Consider the following 19,461-nt stretch of genomic DNA (forward strand, 5'->3'; position numbering starts at 1 on the left):
CTCAGCGGCCATGGCTCACGGGCCCAGCCACTCCGCGGCATGTGGGATCTTCCCGGACCGGGGCACAAACCCGCGTCCCGCGCATCGGCAGGCGGACTCTCAACCACTGTGCCACCAGGGAAGCCCAAAAATTATGGTTATTCTTGATGACTCCCTTCTCAGCACATTCAATCAGTTGTCAAATGTTATCAGCTCTGCCTTTAACACAGTTTTCATGCTTAACTTTCCTTGTTCATATCTCTTTCAGGTTAGCAGACTATATTTACATCTGGGAAAACAAACAAACAAACAAACAAAAACATCTGGGGTGATTATCTGGCGGGGGGGCAGCGGGTAGGTGAGGGTTTCTAGTGTTTGGAGGACTTTTCCGAATTTTCCAGGTTTTCTATAATCATTTATCACCAGAAAAAAAATGAACATAGAAACAACAGAATCTGTTCTTCAGAGATGTTAATTCGGTTATTCTCAGTGTCCTTCATTCCTAAGTAGAAGATGCCTGTATCTGTGTCTGTCAGCATCTAATCTTCTGGAAGGTATGACCCTGGCTCATAAACATCCCACACAGCCTAGGCATTCCAGCTCCGTTAGATTTAGTTGAAGACTCGCCGCACCAGACAGCCTCTGCTGGTCCTCTGGCTGCTCCACGCTGCTGCTGCCTCGGCCCATCACTAGCAAAGAAGAAATCTCTATGCCCCTCATCCGCGATCGCTCTGGCACGTGCAAAGCTGGCTTTACTGGGGATGACGCCTCTCGGGGGAGTGAGTTTCCGTCCATCATCGGCCACCCCTGACAACAGGGTGTCACGGTAGGCTTGGGACAGTCACGTGGGCGATGAGCCCAGAGCGAAGCTCAGCATCCTGACCCTCAAGTGCCCCATGGAGCACGGCATCATCACCAACTGGGACGACGTGGTATGGAGAAGATAGGCACCAACCACAGCTTCTACAATGAGCTGCGTGTGGTCCCCAAGGAGCACCTCCTGCTGCTGACCGAGGTCCCCCTGAACCCTGAGGCCCATCCTGAGAAGATGACTCAGATCTCCTTCGAGACCTTCAACACTCCGGCCGTGTGCATGACCGTACAGGCTGTGCTGTCCCTGTAGCCTCTGGCCGCACCACTGGTACTGTCCTGGACTCTGGAGACGGGGTCACCCACACTGTGCCCATCTGCTAGGAGTACGTGCCTCCCCCCCGCCCCATGCCATCCTGCATCTGGACTACGGTGGCCGGGACCTGAACGACTACCTCGTGAAGATGCTCCCGAAGTGTGACCGCTGTTTCACCATCACCGCCCAGTGGGAAATCATGCGTGACATCAAGGGGCAGCTCTGCCACGTTGCCCTGGAGTTGGAGCAGGAGATGGCCACGGCTGTTTCCTCCTCCTCCCTGGTGAACAGCTGCGAGTTGCCCGACTGTCAGGTGATCAGCATCCACAGTAAACAGTTCTGGAGTCCAGAGGTGCTCTTCCAGCCCTCCTCCTGGGTACGGAGTCCTGTGGCATCCGGGAGATCACCTTCAACCGCATCCTGAAGGGTGACGTCTGGGGAGACCATCATGTACCCCACAATGCCCGCAGGATGCAGAGGGAGATCATTGGCACTGCCTCCCAGCAGGATCAAGATCAAGATCAAGATCAACCCTCCTGGGCTTCCCTGGTGGCGCAGTGGTTGAGAGTCCGCCCGCCGATGGAGGGGACACGGTTTCGTGCCCCGGTCCGGAAAGATCCCACATGCCGCGGAGCGGCTGGGCCCATGATCCATGGCCGCTGAGCCTGCGCGTCCAGAGCCTGTGCTCCACAACGAGAGAGGCCACAACAGTGAGAGGCCCGCGTACCGCAAAAAAAAATAAAATAAAATAAAGAGCAACCCTCCTCCTGAACACAAGTACTAGGTGCAGATCGGGGGCTCCATCCTGGCTTTCCAGTTGATGTGGATCCGCAAGCAGGAGTATGACAAGGCCTGCCCCCTCCATCGTCCACTGCTGCATAAGTTCGTTCAAGAGTATAAATTTGCCCTGGCAACTGTGCACACCTCATGCTAGCCTCATGAAACTGGAATAAGCCTTTGAAAAGAAATTTGCCCTTGAAGTTTGTATCTGCTATCAGCCCTGGATTGTACAACTTGCTGATTTTGACCTTCTGTTTACGTTAACTGTTCCTTTGGTCTATGTTTAATATCCTGTACATATCTTTGATTTAAACCCCCAATACATGCAGCTCCGTCACTATCTGGCTGAGGTGAGAACATGTTTGTGGAAGAAAGACCCATGGTCCTGATGAGAATTTGCGAGCCCATGAGTTTCTTGACCTGTGCAGGGTACTCGTGTGTAAGAGCTGCTTATTCCAGGATTTCTTTAGAGGCTGGCAAGAGTCCTGAGCCAGCTGGCATTTGTCTTTGGTGTCTGACAGGGTTGGGAAGGTCCCAACCTTAGAACCCACTTTCCTTTCTTACCTCACAATTTCCTGCCAGAATACCTGGTGGTTGTTACTTCCCTTGAGATGGAAAATGGTTTGCATTTACACCTATAAATGTATTCATCCTTTGAATTTATGTAAGGTTTTTGTATGCAATTCCCAATTCTTTAAGAGATGACAACAAATGTTGGTTTTCTACTGTCACGTGAGAACATTTGGTCCCAGCAACATTTGGTCATTGTGAGGGAAATAAAAGTACTGCAGTAAACAACAACAACAAATTCAGTTGATGGTTCGGGTAGAGGTGAACCACACAAAATTTTGTCACTCTTAAGATTAAAAAAATAACTAAAACAAATCCTTAAAATTTTAGTCTTCAAAAAAACCCTCCAAATGGCTCAAAGTTTCAAAAGAAAGAATAAGAGATTATGAGAAAGAAGAGAGAGAAACTTTCAACCTGCTTCCTTTAGAAGTTACCATTAATTCTCTTATCAGTTCAAGAATTTATTTTGTTCTATGTAACTTTCTCCAACTTTTAGTTTAAATCTTTTTTGTACATTTTTCCATAACTTTCCCTCCTTTTGGACTCTGAGTTGAATCATATCATTAAGATTCTAGGCAGAAAGTTTCAGAACAGTTGGACATTGGGATATTACAGCATTCAGAATAATTTATTCTACATCATTAGTATATACTGTGCATCTACCTCGCCTAAAATTTTGACAAAGTCTTTGACAAAGGCTGAGAGAAAGCAGTTCCCAGAGAAGGAAGAAAAGAAATTTCATTCTAGCTGGCTAGACTAGATAGCATCTTGATTTACTATCAAGTTTCCCAAATATTGGCAAGTAATGATTTTTGTGTAAATTATACACTTTGATGTGTACAGAGGCTATGGAGCATTTTATATGAAGTAATAATATTAAGTATTTTGATTGAATTAATGACTGCTTAATCTGAAATCTAAGGAAATAAACAACACTAAATATGACACACTCACCCTTTATGGACTTAAATTCTGGGACAGTCCAAGTTGCCATTTTTGCTGATCTTTGTGGATATAAGATTGAGTTACTTTATTAGCAACAACAAGACTTTCAATCTTCAGTTGACAAATTATGTGGCCACTTCTGGAAAGATTGCTCAAGTCTTTCTTATTATTAACCTATCATAACTCTGATTTTTAAAATAAAAGCTTATTTCTTGTTGAATTTTCATTGAAACAAACATGCCTGTTATCAGTTGTGTTCAGGGACTCACATCTTGATAGATGACTAAATGTCTCTCCTTTCCTTGGATCCTCTCTCCCCTTCTCAACTCTCTTTATATAAGAATTGTTCCCATCAGATGAATGGCTTTGAATAGCAATATTTATATATTTCAGTGGCCTGTAACAACATGGTTCTTTTTTTAAAAAAAAAAAGTGCTGGTATAATCAACAAACAAAAATCACATAAAAAAAAGAAAAGAAAAAAAAACAAATGACACACTACTGTTGATTATAAGTTTTTAACATTTTTAAATACTCAAAATACCTGCTTTCAAAGAATGAGAGAAAAGTGGGATGAAAAATGGACTGATTTGCATGGTCAGGCCAGTGGATAAAGAGAAGGCACCAGCTTCTGTGTTTCTCCAACTCTCTGGGAGTCTTGGTGAGCCTGTGCTAGCATGTAGCAATGTAAATTGAATACAGTGTAAATTGGATTTGAATGAATCTCCAGCCGGACAAGGCAGTTTTCTCTTTGACCACTTCAATGGAAAAGTCATAGTCAAATCAGTTGGTTCCTGCAATTTTTCAAAAGTTGTAAGAGCTTTTAATACAATTTAACAAAGTGGAAGGGAATGAGAGAAAGCATTCTCTCCCACATACACTCAAAATCTTCTCTTTTCCTCTCTCAGGTACAAACACTTGTACAAATACAAATGTTCATTTGCTGTTTTTATTGTTTTAAATAATAATAACTAACATTTACACAATTCTTACCAAGTGATAGGCAATGTTTTATCCCCTTTATATTATATGTAGGGGATATATAAAGTATAAATTTATGTTATATTTATAAATATATATTATAAATATACACTATATTTATAATTATATATATAAAGTGTAAATATACACTATATATATAGTGTAATATATACACTAAAGTGTATATATTAGTATAAAGACTAATCTTCACACAACCCAGTGAAGTAACTGTTATTATCCTGCTTAGTAGAGAAGGAAACAGGCAAAGAGATATTAACTTACATCCTCAAGGTCACACAGCTGGTAAGTAGCTGGTGGGATTCAAATCCAGGCATCTACACCAGAGTGTGGGTTCGTGAGGTTGATGTGTTTCCCCCTCCCTGTTGTAGCCTTCTTGAAGGTGGAGACTTCCTTATTCAGCTACAGAATAGAAATGGCCCTGGTTTCAGAGGCACTCAGGTCTAGATTCTGATTTCAAACTCTGAGAGTTCATAAATTATTGTAGACTGGCTCTCAAAAAAATAAAAGTCCTGATTTATAGTTTTACTTGCTTTCCATGATGTAGATACTTCTGACGTGACTGATTTTAAGTTACCCGTAACTTAACAACTGGCTTGCAAAATTCTTGAAATTCTAATAATCAGCTCTTGCAAGCTGATACGAGATGGCTCCAGCTGATGGAGAATCAGCAATGAACGGTTTTGTTCAAACTCGGGTCACCATCATCTAGAACAGTGACACGAGGCGGTTGCTCGTTCATATTTATTAAATAAAGGAATGAAAATGCCTCAACTTCTCATACTCTCAGTTCGCTGTATCAGTAAAATATTCATACTAGTAGTATCAGATGGGTTGCTGAATGGATCAAATGTTAGCTGAAAAAATGTCTGCAAAATGCCCAGCTAAATGCCTGGAACTTAATGGAACATACATGTTCATTCCTGTCCTTTTGGATTACTACTCCTTACAAAGTGTCCTCTACCTAGCGGGAAGCGAATGAGCGAATGAACAAGTGAACAACTGAATGCACTGGTAAAGAGCATCAGTTCCAGATAGGAATGGGTGACTTTAGTCTTTATCAATCAACGTGTAACGGAGGGAAGTATGTGGCAGCATTCACGTTTTCGTGACTTCACTATAATTTTAAATGTCCCTCTTGTCTTAGCCCAGGAATGTGAAATCAAATGCCAACAGAGGCCAAGCTGTTAAATGATTAAAATGTGCTCAAGGGGAAGAAAGTCGGGAGTAGACGGGATTAAAACAAACTGAAGATCACACATTCACCATATAGGCACACACATTTAAACATTTTTAGACTTCTGTGTGAGCGAAATAAAGCATGTCTTGGGCTAGGTATGGCTCATGGACTCCCAGCATTCCACCTTTGTTTTGGGAATGATAAAAAGCATGGACTCTGGGGCCAGCAGTGGCCTGATCTGAAATCTGGTTGTGCCACTTACTGGCTAGTGGTCTTAAGGCAAGTTACTTAAACACTCTGGGGCCATATCCAAGGGGTGGAAGTGACCCCCAGAGGCTCTAGCAGCGACCAAGAGTGAGGCCAGGCATGCATATGATGAACTCTTAATCCCCAGTTAACTCCCGGGCAAGAGGTAGGGAGGTAGGGACAGTTTTACTTGACCCTTTTTCTACTGCACATCGGCCAGGAGGAAAACATTTCTCCATGCTATTATTGGAGACTCTCTAGTACAATAACTGGTTCTCAAACTTGGATGCCCATTAGAATCACCTGGAGAGTTAAAAAAGTGATTCCTGGATTCCAAGCCCTGTACTTTGATGTAATTGATCTGGGGAATGGCTTGGCATCAGATGATTCTAACATGCAACTTCGATTAAGAAACACAGTCTCGGGCTTCCCTGGTGGCTCAGTGGTTAAGAATCCGCCTGCCAATGCAGGGGACATGGGTTGGAGCCCTGGTCCGGGAAGATCCCACATGCTGTGGAGCAACTAAGCCCGTGCACCACAACTACTGAGCCTGCAAGCCACAACCACTGAGCCCACGTGCCACAACTACTGAAGCCCGCGCGCCTACAGCCCGTGTTCCGCAACAAGAGAAGCCACTACAATGAGAAGCCTGCACACTGCAACAAAGACCCAATGCAGCCAAAAATAAATAAATAAATAAAAAAGAAATCAACTCCTTAAAACAAACCAAAAAAAGAGAAACACAGTCCTAAAAGATGGAAGGAGGAAAAAAATTATATGATTTTCAGGGGACTTTATGCGAATTACTTTAACGTACATTTACAGCATGCTATTTTCTTTAACAAATGAATGCACAAAGACTTTCCACTGGACTTCAAATATTTAAAAAACAACAGCCATTAAAAAAACTCAGTTTGGTCTCATGCACACTTGCATTTATTCAAACTGTTTTCTGTTTAAAAAAATGAATTTTGCCTTCATGAGACATATAGGATGACATATGATTGTTGCTTTAAAACGTGAATGTTCTGTCAGTCATCTCTCTCGGCTTGAATTCTGTCTTGCCCTCTGGATAAACTCCCACCAAGATAAAGCTTAAGTGTCTCACCTAATTTGCCAGGAGGCTGCTTACCTATTTAGGTTAGGGTACCAGAGTTGATGAGAAATTCTTTGGGAAGCCAAGCACAAGTTTTTGCTTTCAACTATTTATAGCAATCAGCTGGATTTTCCAGTCCCTCATTAGATCAATCATGGCCATTGTCTTACAGTTGAGTGGGAAATCGTTACAGGTGGAAGAAGGCAAGATGCTTCTAATTCAGCAGAGGCCCCCCTAACAGGAAATCTGTGAGGAATTATAATCAAATAGTAGACTTGTCAGGGGAATGGAGTTGCTTCCAAGGCAGGATTTCTGAAGCCTTTCTGGATTCTGGGTTGAACATAAAATAAAAGGTAGAGAGAAACTGCAACAAACCCACAGAGACAAAGAGAAGACAATGCTTTCTTTCAGGTATATTGCAAGTCTGGTGGTGGGTTTTCAGCTTTCGCTGAAATGCCACTTGGTACCGACACATTTAGATTTGGCGGGGGCTTATCTTTTTTATGGGCCATTTATTTGGGAATGTGTTTTACAGGTGGCCCTGTTTCTGGGTCCAAACCCTGGGCTTATGTAGCATAGTATGCTGCACATCTTTGCGGCTGAATCAAGTGTCACGTACTATGGGCTGCTGGTAGCCAATAATTTGGGAAGTTCTTTTTTCCTCTCTCTGCTTTTTCCCTGGCCTAGTGAGCCACGACAGTCAGAAGCCAGCTGAACCCATCATGAGGGGGAAGGCAGGAGGGAAATTGCTGGGCTCCAGATTTCTGCTTGGGCCCCTTACGTGGGCTCTGGGGTGACCCTAGGAGCAGGTGGGTCTGATTTGGCATCACTCCCATTAAAACCTGCCTCAGAAATCAGTTTATTTGAAGGAGTTAATGAAAGTGCTAGATATTTTCTACCCACTGGCAGAGGGAAAAGTAGTGCACACGTCTGAATAAATAACTGAAAATGGCTTCTCACTGTTCAGGAAGTACAATCAATTTGAAATTAGGATTATGGAAACATCTGCGAAAATTCAAGTGTCATCTCAATTTGGGCTCATTCAGATCCTGTATTTTTCAACTTCCCAAGCAGTGCATTTAAAATCTAATCCTAATTAACACACATAGTTTAATTATAGCCAACAAAATATTCTACAAAAATTGTGTGTGCTGGTTGGGGGGATGGGTGGGGAGGGAGGAGGTGAGGGGGAAGCCAGACAAACGTTCCCTGATTGTAAAAATTCTTGTTGGGTTAATAATATAAATCCTCAAGATTTATAACACACACTGAAGTTTGCTGATCAGGAATCAAAGTCACATAAAAAAGCGTGGAGCCTCCTCGCGTCCTAGACCTACTTTTTTTCTTTCTTCCTAGTTCTTGTTAACCTGGAAAGAACAAAAGCCTGGTTAGTTTGGCTCATACACTCTCGTTTGGGGAGAACTTTGTTGCTTTGTTTATTTTTTTCCCCTCTGATCAGAAGATAAACCTTTATGGTTGTGTTTGAGTACAAAGAAAGACATAAATCTACTTGCATAAAGCACACTTTATGGTCTGTTGTTTTAGCGATGAGGAACACCTCTGAGGATTTGAAGGTTTTACTGAGAGGCATCCAACATCTTTGGATGCTTTACTGGAAACTCATCCTGATCAACCAAAGACAGCAATCAACCATCTTGCAGAATTATTGGGAGGTGTTTTCCCCTCCCAAACCTGGCATAAGTGGAATGTGCAAAGGGAACATAAATTTAAAGAAAAGAAAACAAAAGTCAAACAAACAAGGGGGGGAAAAACCCCATCTAGAAGCTAAAAAAATAATTTTAACTAAAATTAACTCTGGGAGAGAGCCTAAAAATCCTAGCTGGCTTAGACTTTGTTATTTTGCATAATTATTTTGCTCAATTATAAACATAAGGGAAAAAAGGAAGATTTAAAAATTTCCTTAAGTACTTTGTTCCTCTGTTACTCATGTTAAAATACAGAGGACTAACTTCTACCCTAGATTCTGTCTGCAGAATTTAATGATGTCCCTATTATTGAAAAAAGAAAAGCAGTCAAATTCTTGGTGTCATTCTGAAAATTTTACTGTGATATTGGCTGTAATGAACTTTGACCCTCTGTTAGTATTAAGCAAGTCTAGGTTTCTGAGGATATGGTGTTGATATTTCTTAGGTTAATACTGCTGTAATTTCTCACACTAACCCCAGTCTTGAAGACAAAATTCATTTTTTTTCATTCATTTCATGTGCTTTTTAGCATGCATTTTATTTTTTTTCAAAATTCATTTTCTTTAGCTTTTAATAGTCTGTACACTTGCCTTGTCTATAAGTCAATTCCATTCCTTTGTCCATCAAAATTTGTAAGAATTTATAACAATGGGGCAGTTTTCAATTGGTTAATAGTGATGAATGAATTACAGAGGGTACGCTATGACATTTTGTTGAAAAGAATCTACATTTCTTTGCAGAAACCAGTATCTCAGAAAGGCCTGTACAGTAAGAATGTAAGGTATTTCTATACTTACAGGATAATGTTTAAAGACTAAAATCAACCTTGAAAAGTGGTCTGCAGAGTAAAATTTGATTAAATTTTTTTGAATAGTAACGCTAACAATTTTTTTTAATCAATTCTTAGTCTCTTTCATTTTTTTCTCTCTCGTCTTCTCTCTCTTTTCTAGTGCCTTGCCCTCCAAATTGAAGAAAGAGATCGTTTATTCCTATCTTTGTCATAGAGCCTAGCACAGGACCTGGCACATAACAAGAAATCAATAAATACAAATTGAATAAAAGAATTAATTCTACTTATTCATTGATTTCCATGGTGAAATTAGAGATATGATTTTTGTCTGGATGTAGGAAGGTAGCTATAGAATTAAGCGTAATAATCTTCTGGGGGAAAAGATAGAAAATTATGATGTCATTTTTAATTTTATTTATTTATTATTTATTTTTTTGGTGGCATCATGGGGCTTGCGGGATCTTAGTTCCCCGACCAGGGATTGAACCCCGCACCATGGCAGTGAAAGCACAGAGTCCTAACCACTGGACCATTAGGGAATTCCCTGTAAGCCATTTTTTAAAATGACATTTTATAATGGTAATTGTCAAAGCAAGTCACAAAGGAAGAATGAAGAAACTGCAGAGGATTTGGATTTCAGGCATTGGCATCAAATCTGGATTCAAATCTCATGCCGCCCTCTTATTAGCCATGTGATGTAGCAAGTTACTAACCTCTGTAAACCTTGGTTTCCTCATCTATAATGTGAACCTAGGGTTTTAGTAAGAATCAAATGAGATAATGCTTGTCAAGTCCTCAGCCAAGTGCCTAGTTTAAGATCATACACTGAAGTGATTATTATTAGTTAGAAATATCTTCATTTTTGGCATAATAATTTAAAGGTCTGAAGGAAAAAATACCAACAGCTGAACTGTACAGAACACCAAGGATTGAAATGTCCCCAGACTCTTTAAAATCCTTCCAGATATTCTGTGGCACAAGGCTCTATGCTCCCCCTGGATTCCAGGCCCTGTTTCCTGGTGGAATGCGGAAGCTGTTGGCTTGTAGAAAGGAACAGGTTGTTCTGGGCTGAGGAGTGAAGTACAGAGGGGCAGAAATGCAACTACAAATTCAGGAAAAGGGAGAAGCGGCAGTTAAAACAGATTTTCCAACCTTCCATAGTTCACATGTATCTAAATACTTTCCCAAAGACTCAGACTCCCAGTGTGATGGAAACAAAACCACGCTTGACCCAAGAAGGGCAGTCATCTGTCCAACAGGCATTCTGTTATTGTGCGGATCGGAAATTAGTGCTCGAGTGCTAACAATTATTGTCGAAATAATTAAGTTAAGAATTCATTTGTAATGTAAAATAGATAGCTAGTGGGAAGCAGCTGCATCGCAGGGGAGATCAGCTCAGTGCTTTGTGACCACCTAGAGGGGTGGGGTAAGGAGGGTGGGAGGGAGATGCAAGAGGGAGGAGATATGGGGATATATGTATGCATATAGCTGAGTCACTTTGTTATACAGCAGAAACTAACACAACATTGTAAAGCAGTTATACTCCAATAAAGATGTTAAAAAAAAAATGATACTGACACAGGATTAAAAAAAAAGAATTCATTTGTAAAACAAAAACAAATAAGAAGAATGATCCCATTTTGTGCTAAAATATAGTCATGACACTAAGGCTACATTTTTAACCATAGAAATTGTAAAACACAGAGATTTATACAAAACTGGAGTCTTGGGAATTAATTTCATTGCTGTGGGTAACCTAGAAACAAGCAAGCATGATAGTTTTGCTATCAACATGTTTATATGTGATAATGGGAGAGGTGAACAGGGCTGATCAAAGATTACTGGCATCAACAGATCATCTGATCAAAAGATTAATGATGGTGGCAAGAAGCAGTGTATGGAGGATATAGGTGGAAGCAGTAGAAGGTCAAATATGGGAGAGTGGAAGCATTTGGAACTTTAACAACACCTTTGTGGGTTTGGGGGCCTTTAACAGAGGATTAGAGGAAACATTAAATGTCTAATGCTCTTATTTTCAAGCCAAAATGTCACAACAGAGCAATGTGAAGCAGGTAGAGTCAGGTGGAAACAGAACATGGTGTGGAAGTTTGGCTTTCCACTTATGGTAGAATTACTGATGGAGGGTTTTCTGGTTCCATCTATGGTTGTAATATTGCCGCCAGTTTTGTTCCTTGGCCAGAGTCGATTAACGTAAGGGTAGAAATGCCTGATGTAGCTGGACAGGAGAGATTCTCTTTCCCAGGAATTTGAAACATGAGCTGAGATTCTTAGAGGCAGGAGGTGTTTTCAACCTATTGTTTCATGGTCAATGTCCCCAAGTTCCTGTTGTACAGTCTTCCACACAAGGCCTTGTTCAGCTCTTCCTCAGTCCATGAGCTACGCAGTATTTTTCTAATAAATCTTGCCCCCATCTCCGACCTTTTGCATTAGTTCAGCAGCATTTGCTTGCCACCAAAAGACCTTACATGATTTATCCACTATTCCCTTCTCTTCCCCGGTGACGGTGGCTGAACAATCATATGAGCTCAAGAGGATTAGACAGCTAAGTATAAAAAGTTGTTGGTCCTACAGATCAAGACAGTTCCACGATTTACAAAATACAGAAAAACAAACAACTCTTTGTAATAGCTCATTTTCGTTTCTAAGCTTAGGGAAAATAAAGCAGTGGGAAGTGATTAACTGAGCAGGCTCCAGAGTTTGAGTCTCAGTTCTATCATTTCCTATGTGACCTGAAACAATTTAAACTCTCTGTGTTCTTTGTTTCTTTATCTGACAAAATGGAGATAATGTAGAGTTGTTGGGAGGATTAAATGAGGACACACATGTAAAACACAACTTCATATGGTACTTTTATAGAGAATGTCGGTGATTTTTGTTGTTATAAACAAGTAGAATCAACATTACTTTTTCCATTTTATATTTCCAAAAACTGAGGCTCTAGAAGATGAAATGACTTGGTCAAGGTCACACAATGGTAGAATGAGGTCCAAAGTTCCAATTTTTAAAAATATCATTCACAAATATTTATTGAGTACCAGGCCTTGGGAATACAGGTCCTTGCCATCAACAAACTTAGAGTCTGGGGCAGGGGTCAGCTAACTACCACGTGCCGGATAAATCCAGCTCTTTGCTTTTATAAATAAAGTTTTGTTGGAACGCAGCCCCGTGCCTTTGTTAAGCATAGTGTCTGTGGTTCTTACCTGCTGCAGTGGGAGAGTTGAGCAGAGTTTAGACTTTTGGGTCCAGCCCAAAAGTCTAAACTACTTACTATCTGATTCTTTGGAGAAAAAGTTTGTCAAATCCTGGTCTAGTGGATTTATGATGTGTTGGTCTAGAAATGTTTTCTTTAATTGTAAAAGACTAATTAAAACAAGGGAAAAAATCCCTCAGAATGTGAACAAGTTTTAGTCTTTACAGCTTCTATCATACCCAATATATTTTTTTTTCACCACTTTCTAAGAGAAAGATTCTCTTTTTGCAACTGTGGGAAGTTGGAAAATGGCTTCTGATGGATCCACGTTTCCTCCTCATTTTTCTCAATGTTTAATTATCCTTCAGACCTATAGCTTAGTATATTGTCCTTGCTTTTCTAACTAGAGAAGAAACAATGTGTTGTGTTATCTAATTTGGCTAAATTGCAAAACTTCTTGACAGACACACCCTTTAGCAATGCAGTCTAGAAACTGCTCCCTGAATCATCTCCTTAATAATAATAAAATTAATCACACATGTTCACTTATAATATTAAACAATTAAATCATTTCTGCTGTCCAGTATCAGGATTTTGAGCATGTTTGTCCACATATTTTAACAAAATCTGGTTAGCTGCTTTAACCTTTCTCATCTAAAATGCACATGATGAGAGATGTGGCAGAATTGTTTCTACAAGAGCTAGAGACCCTTCCACAAAGGACGGTTGAGTACAGCAATGTCATTTTTCGGATGAAGTCCTCCTAGCCTTGCTGGTGGGAGAAAGTAAGTGACCCTTGAAGCACAAGATACAGATCCAGGCATCTGGTTTCCTGAATAAACTCTGTGACATTCACTCTGGAACAGCTTTGCTTATAAAGGGAATTCAGTGCAGAAACCATCGCAGATGGGCTGTCTTGTTGGAATGCATGGGGTAGTGGCACCTGAGTTTGAAGATATCATTTGGATTTATTTCCTTGATGAGCAGTTTTCTTGGGTAAATGCTGTTTAGAATAGTTCTAAGCCTGGCTGCTTAGAAAGGGCCAGGCTGGAATAACCACCGAAATTACTCCCAGCAAGAACTTCTGCAGTCTGGGAAGGGCACAGCACATGCCATGGGAACCTCATCCATGCTGGGTTCCAGCTGACTGGCTCACTTGGGGGAGAAGGCAGACACCATTTGAGACAATAAGAGTGATAATTGAGAAAACAAATTCTCAGGAAAGAATGAATCTGAACATCAGGCAGCTGCAAAGTTGTATTCAAGGATATTGAGTATTGACAAGGAGGAGGAACTTGGCTGTACCCATTACAGGAGAACCAAGCTCATCTTGTCAGCAGACAAAGGGGTTTAAATGTTCCTAGTTGTGTGAGCCATTACCAGGAAGCAACCAATTTAAACTGCCATCCTGATTTGACTAAGTTTGCTTAAAAAATGCTGAAAGTAGAGAAAGGTAGTGGTTTAAGCAATTCTAGGGCTACTTGGAATTAAAATTTCTATCAGAACTGGCATGCTGCATTGTGGGGTGTCAGGCCAATTAGAAGATTGTTACATATTATTTCTTTTAAATTGAATTATAATTGATGTACAATATTGTATATGTTATAGGTGCACAATGTAGTGATTCACAATTTTTAAAGGTTATACTCAATTTGTAGTTATTGTAAAATCCTGGCTATATTCCAGGATATATATATATGTGTTGTAAAATATACCCTTGTAGTTTATTTTATACATAATAGTTTGTACCTCTTAATTCCCTACCCCTATATTACCCCTCCCCCTTTCTCTCTCCCCACTGATAAGCATTAGTTTGCTTTCTACATCTGTGAGTGCAGTGTTTTTGTTGTTGTTGTTGTTATATTCACTAGTTTCTTTTATTTTTTATGTTGCACATATAAGTGATATCATACAGTATTTGTGTGTCTCTGTCTGACTTATTTCACTCGGTGCAATACCCTCCAAGTCCATACATGTTGTTGCAGATGGCAAATTTTCACTCTTTTTAATGGCTGAGTAGTATATCATTATGTGTGTGGGTATATATGCACCACATATTCTTTATCCATTCATCTGTTGATGGACACTTAGGTGGTTTCTATATCTTGGCAATTGTAAGCAATGCTGCTATGAACATTAGGGTGAATGTATCTTTTCAAATTAGTGTTTTTGTGTTTTTTGGACATATACCCAGGAGTGGAATTGCTACATCATATGGTAGTTCTATTTTAATTTTTTGAGAAACCTGGTTTCCACAGTGGCTACACCAACTGTGTACAAGGGTTCCCTTTTATCTATATCCTTGTGAACATTTATTTGTGTTTGTGTTCTTTTTGATGATAGTCATTCTAATAGGTGTGAGATGATATATCATTGTGGTTTTGATTTACATTTCATTGATGATTAGTGATGTTGAGCATCTTTTCAAGTGCCTGTTGTCCATCTGCATGTCTTCTTTGGAAAAAATCTCTGTTCAGGTCTTCTGCTCACTTTTTGGTTGGGTTGTTTGTTTTTCTGATGTTGATTTGTATGAGCTGTTCATATATTTTGGATATTAACACTTTATCAGTCATATCATTTGGAAATATTTTCTCCCATTTAGTAGGTTGTGTTTTTGTTTTGTCAATAGTTTCCTTTGCTGTGTAAAAGCTTTTATGTTTAATTAGGTACCATTTGTTTATTTTTGCTTTTATTTCCATTACTCTAGGAGACAAATCCAAAAACTATAGCTATAGAAATAGATTTTCAAGATGGCGGAGGAGTAAGATGTGGAGATCTTCTCCACAAATACATCAAAAATACATATACATGTGGAACAACTCCTACAGGACACCTACTGAATGGCTGGCAGAAGACCTCAGACTTCCCAAAAGACAAGAAACTTCCCACATACCTGGGTAGGGCAAAAGAGAAAAGAATAAACAGAGACAGAAGAATAGAAATGGGACCTGCACCTCTGGGAGGGAGCTGTGAAGGAGGAAAAGTTTTAACACACTAGGAAGCCCCTTCACTGGCGGGGACGGGGGGGGAAGCTTCGGAGTCACAGAGGAGAGCACAGCAACAGTGGTGCAGAGGTCAAAGCAGAGAGATTCCCTCACAGAGGATAGGTGCCAAACAGCACTCACCAGCCCGAGAAGCTTGTCTGCTCCCCCGCTGAGGCAGATGGAGGCTGGGAGCGGAGGCTGGGAGCTGAGGCTCGGGCTTTGGAGGTCAGACCCCAGGGAGAGGAATGGGGTTGGCTGCGTGAACACAGCCTGAAGGGGGCTAGTGCACCACAGCTAGCCGGGAGGGAATCCTGGAGAAAGCCTGGACCTGCCTAAGAGGCAAGAGACCATTGTTTCGGGGTGCGCAAGGAGAGGGGATTCAGTACACCGCCTAAACCAGCTCCAGAGATGGGCGCAAGCCACAGCTATCAGCGCGGACAGCAGAGACAGGTATGAAACGCTAAGGCTGCTGCTGCCACCACCAAGAAGCCTGTGTGCAAGCACAGGTCACTCTCCACACCTTCCCTCCCGGGAGCCTGTGAAGACTGCCACTGCCAGGGTCCTGTGATCCAGGGACAACTTCCCCGGGAGAACACACGGTGCACCTCAGGCTGTTGCAACATCACACCAGCCTCTGCCGCCGCAGGCTCACCCCACATTCTGTACCCCTTCCTCCCCCCAGCCTGAGTGAGCCAGAGCCCCCTAATCAGCTGCTACTTTAACCTCGTCCTCTCTGAGAGAAGAACAGACGGCTTCAGGAGACCTACAAGCAGAGGCTGGGCCAAATCCAAAGTTGAACCACAGGAGCTGTGAGAACAAAGAAGAGAAAGGGAAATCTCTCCCAGCAGCCTCAGGAGCAGTGGACTAAATCTCCACAATCAACTTGATGTACGCTGCATCTCTGGAATACTTGAATAGACAATGAATCATCCCAAAATTGAGGCGGTGGACTTTGGGAGCAACTGTAGACTAGGGGTTTGCTGTCTGTGACTGACTAGTTTCTGATTTATATGTTTACCTTAGTTTAGTTTTTAGTGCTTGTTATCACTGGTGGATTATTGGATTGGTTGCTCTCTTTTTATTTATTACTATTTTTTAATTTTAATAATATTTCTTTAAACTTTTTATTTTAATAAATTTATTTTATTTATTTTTCCTTTCTGTCTTTTTTCTTCTCCCTTTTCTTCTGAGCCTTGTGGCTGACAGGGTCTTGGTGCTCTGGCCGGGTGTCAGGCCTGTGCCTTGGAGGTGGGAGAGCCGAGTTCAAGACATTGGACCACCAGAGACCTCCCGGCTCCACGTAATATCAAACAGCAAAAGCTCTCCCAGAGATCTCCATCTCAACACTAAGACCCAGCTCCACTCAACAACCAGCAGGTTTCAGTGCTGAACACCCCATGCCAAACAACTAGCAAGACAGGAACACAACCCCACCCATTAACAGAGAGGCTGCCTAAAATCATAATAAGTTCAAAGACACTCCAAAACACACCACTGGACTCCGTCCTGCCCACCAGAAACACAAGATCCAGCCTCACCCACCAGAACACAGACACCAGTCCCCTCCACCAGGAAGCCTACACAAGCCACTGAACCAACCTCACCCACTTGGGGCAGACACCAAAAACAACAGGAAGTATGAACCTGCAGCCTGTGCAAACGAGACCCCAAATACAGTAAGTTAAGCAAAATGGAAAGACAGAGAAATATTCAGCAGATGAAGGAGCAAGGTAGAAACCCAGCAGACCAAACAAATGAAGAGGAAATAGACAGTCTACCTGAAAAAGTATTCAGAATGATGATAGTAAAAATGATCCAAAATCTTGGAAATAGATTGGAGAAAATAGAAGGCATGTTTAATAAGGACCTAGAAGAACTAAAGAGCAAAGAAACAATGGTGAACAACACAATAAATGAAATGAAAAATTCTCCAGAAGGAATCAATAACAGACTAACTGAGGCAGAAGAATGCATAAGTGACCAAGAAGATAAAATAATGGAAATAACTACTGCAGAGAAAAATAAAGAAAAAAGAATGAAAAGAACTGAGGACAGTCTCAGAGACTTCTGGGACAACATTAAATGTACCAGCATCCAAATTATAGGGGTCCCAGGAGAAGAAAAGAAAAAGAAAAGGACTGAGAAAATATTGGAAGAGATTATAGTTGAAAACTTCCCTAATATGGGAAAGGAAATAAGTTCAGGAAGCACAGAGAGTCACATAAAGGATAAATCCAAGGAGAAATACGCCAAGACACATATTAATCAAACTGTCAAAAATTAAATATAAAGAAAGCATATTAAAAGCAGCAAGAGGAAAACAACAAATAACATACATGGGAATGCCCATAAGGTTAACAGCTCTTCCTTCAGCAGAAACTCTGCAAGCGAGAAGGGAGTGGCAGGACACATTTAAAATGATAAAAGGGAAAAACCTACAACCAAGATTATTCTACCCAGCAAGGATCTCATTCAGATTTCACAGAGAAATTAAAACCTTTACAGACAAGCAAAAACTAAGAAAATGCAGCACCACCAAATGAGCTTTACAACAAATGCTAAAGGAACTTCTATAGGCAGGAAACACAAGAGAAGGAAAACACCTACAATAACAAACCCAGAACAATTACGAAAATGGTAATAGAACATACATATCAAAAATCACCTTAAATGTAAATGCATTAAATGCTCCAACCAAAGACATAGACTGGCTGAATGGATAGAAAAACAAAACCCATATATATGCTGTCTACAAGACACCCATCTCAGACCTAGGGATACATACAGACTGAAAATGAGGGGATGGGAAAAGATATATGCAAATGGAAATGAAAAGAAAGCTGGAGTAGCAATTCTCATATCAGACAAAATAGACTTTAAATTAAAGACTATTACAAGAGACAAAGAAGGACACTACATAATGATCAAGTGATCAATTTAAGAAGAACATATAACAATCGACAATATTTATTCACCCAACATAGGAGCACCTCAATACATAAGGCAAATGTTAACAACCATAAAGGGGAAATTGACAGTAACACAGTAATAGTAGGGAACTTTAACACCCAACTTTTACCAATGGACAGATAATCCAAAATGAAAATAAATAAGGAAACACAAGCTTTAAATGATACATTAAACAAGATGGACTTAATTGATATTTACAGGACATTCCATCCAAAAACAACAGAATACACTTTCTTCTCAAGTGCTCATGGAACATTCTCCAGGATAGATCATATCTTGGGTCACAAATCAAGCCTTGGTAAATTTAAGAAAATTGAAGTCATATCAAATATCTTTTCTGACCACAATGATATGAGACTAGATATCAATTACAGGAAAAAATCTGTAAGAAATAAAAACAAATGGGATTGACATACATACACTAATATGCAAAAGATGGAAAACTAATAAGAACCTACTGTATAAAAAAATAAATAAAATAAAAATAAAAAAAGAGAAATAAATCAAAGAGGAAATTTAAAAATACATATAAACAAATGACAATGAAAATATGACAGCCCAAAACCTATGGGATGCAGCAAAAGGAGTTCTAAGAGGGAAGTTTATAGCAACACAATCCTACCTCAAGAAACAAGAAATATCTCAACTAAATAACCTAACCTAAAGCAAACAGAGAAAGAAGAACAACAACAATAACAAAAAACCCCAAACTGAGCAGAAGGAAAGAAATCATAAAGATCAGATCAGAAATAAATGAAAAGGAAATGAAGGAAATGATAGCAAAGATCAATAAAATTAAAAGCTTGTTCTTTGAGAAGATATACAGAATTGATAAACTATTTGGCAGACTCATCAAGAAAAAAGAGAGAAGACTCAAAT

At 40.4% G+C, this 19,461-nt stretch overlaps 1 pseudogene across 1 annotated transcript in view; it reads left to right on the plus strand.

Moving 5' to 3' along the window:
• The first annotated feature begins 688 nt into the window (after positions 1 to 688).
• The window catches only part of LOC309961812 (actin, cytoplasmic 2-like), a 36,217-nt pseudogene continuing 17,444 nt past the window's right edge, over positions 689 to 19,461 (plus strand). Inside the window, exon 1 of the transcript in view lies at positions 689 to 1,532. The product of the transcript in view is annotated as an actin, cytoplasmic 2-like (transcript). The remainder of the gene's footprint in view (positions 1,533 to 19,461) is intronic.

This window comes from Leucopleurus acutus (assembly GCF_964270905.1).
Source record: "Leucopleurus acutus genome assembly, chromosome: 5".
In the NCBI taxonomy this organism is placed as follows: domain Eukaryota; kingdom Metazoa; phylum Chordata; class Mammalia; order Artiodactyla; family Delphinidae; genus Leucopleurus; species Leucopleurus acutus.